This window comes from Austrofundulus limnaeus, unplaced genomic scaffold, assembly GCF_001266775.1.
Source record: "Austrofundulus limnaeus strain Quisiro unplaced genomic scaffold, Austrofundulus_limnaeus-1.0 Scaffold15, whole genome shotgun sequence".
Lineage (NCBI taxonomy): Eukaryota > Metazoa > Chordata > Actinopteri > Cyprinodontiformes > Rivulidae > Austrofundulus > Austrofundulus limnaeus.
In genome coordinates this window covers 3,177,486-3,179,559 of record NW_013952417.1, presented here as the reverse complement: position 1 = coordinate 3,179,559, position 2,074 = coordinate 3,177,486, and the positions used below count along the sequence as shown (strand labels likewise).

The 2,074-nt window shown below is 43.0% G+C and overlaps 1 protein-coding gene across 1 annotated transcript in view; it reads right to left on the bottom strand.

Moving 5' to 3' along the window:
* rorca (RAR-related orphan receptor C a) overlaps window positions 1-2,074 on the bottom strand; it is a gene marked incomplete in the record, with an annotated part of 23,610 nt that overhangs the window by 15,905 nt on the left and 5,631 nt on the right.

Below are 2,074 nucleotides of genomic sequence, written 5' to 3'. Positions count from 1 at the left end.
ATTTAATATATTAAGTAGTAATAATTTTTTTGTAAAATATTAAGATTCAACTGACTAAAATAACTAAAGTAATTAATCTAAGTTATGTATGTAAAAAATATTGCCAAAGGTAGAAAACTAAGCTCACATTCTTTTAGTAACAAGACAAAGCGGTGTCCGCAAAAGCTGAGGGAATGATTTTTTTACTAACAGAACATTCAACATTTGCTTTTGACTTGCTGATATTGCGTCAAACGAAGCTGGCAGTTTGTAACAAATCAATATTTATTCAGCCATGAATTTKAACTCAAATAAGTCTGCTGCCAACTGCATTCAGAGAGTAAGATCTGTGCATTTTATAATCTGAAACATTGGAATAATAAAGGAACAAATTAGCGTTGTGTTACAGGAGTGTAAAGAAACCAGAGAAGTGTGAAGAATGCAAACCGAACTGTGTATACATTATACATCTTGTGCTCATTGTGGAAGCCTGAGCCTTCTTAATCAAGAACAGCCTGTTCTTTTCATTATGCTGTTTATCTAAGTAGCCGGGCCTCCTCAGCCCCAGAATAGCAGCTCAATTGCATTAGCTTGAAGCCCGGGGTTATAAAGTTTCACAGGTCTCTCTCTCGCCCTGATGCTCCTCAATCAGGATGAGCAAAATGTTGGTGGATAACAAAAGAACTGTGCCACGCCGGGTCCGCCTGGGAGTTCCACTGTAACCAGAGGCGTGGATCGGATCCTGAAACCTCGGAGGCCTTGGCCCGGCTCAGGTGTCCCTGCATGTCACGATTTTCAAGTTATTTAAGAAGGAAATAAAAATATGTGTTGTAGTCGTTTTTTGAAATTGGCTCTTTTTTATCTACATGTATCCAAATAAAACAAATACATCTCAATTGCAACGACTCCTCTAGGCTTCACCTGCACGTCACCAAGGTTATAAAAATCTTCAAATGTCAGCGAAAACTCAGAGTTACTATGTGAAGCAATCAATTAATGTGTGTTTCAGGGCTCAAACAGTGACCCACAAAGCTTCTACCACGTATAAAAATGTTGTTGTTGTGTGCCAAACAATCACTAATGCCTTTTTGTCAGGTCACACAAGGATATTAGGTAAGCTGTTATATCACAAAATAGGATTTGACTTAGTTTTCACAGCTCTACAGAAAATGGCCATTTTCTAAAGGCACTTTCATGAAATACTCAAATCCAATCAATCATGAGTCAGTCTTTGWGGGGAGAGATGTGCGTCACAGACTGAGTGAAAACACACAAAGTCTCTGACTGATCCTCTGACTTTGGGGGGAGAAATCGGTCCAACATTTTGCTCCTGAAATGTGTGTTTCTGTAGCGATGCAGGTTTGAGTGTTTTAATTGGAAACAAAAAGAAAACACAACTGTGTGGGATATAAATAAATAAAGGCCGACGGAAAAAAAATCCCTTTCTCCATTGCTCCCTTTATCCCCATCCTCCCCTCCTGTCCTCTGAGCCTCCACCCCCCGCCTCCCCCTRCAGCCTGTTATATAACTCCCATCTGGTGCGCCTTTCATGAACACCCTCATTCAGAGGTGGTTGTCCTGGCAACAGCCCCCCCCCCACCTCATCTCCCTGCGCTCGGATTGGCCTTTCGAGCCSGAGGTTGCGCCTGCGACCGGCCGCCTCACCTGCCAATCAGCCGAGTCCTACGGTCAGAACCAGTGGACGGGCATTGCTCCACTGACACAGTTTCCATTCAGCGAACGGGGAAGAAAGGAGGTGTGTGTGTGTGTGTGTGTGTGCGTGTGTGTGTGTGTGTGTGTGTGTGCGTGTGTGTGTGAAGAAACACAATCTGTTTTCCTTTAAGTTTTAAGGTGGAACCACACCGCCGTGGTTAGGTAAAACAGACCAAGAGGTTTTGCACGATGCGGTGCAACATCTGGACGTATTTGCACAAACATCTTGTACTGTAAGATGCAGGTGTGTGTGTGTGTGTGTGTGTGCGTGTGTGTGTGTGTGTGTGTGTGTGCGTGTGTGTGTGAAGAAACACAATCTGTTTTCCTTTAAGTTTTAAGGTGGAACCACACCGCCGTGGTTAGGTAAAACAGACCAAGAGGT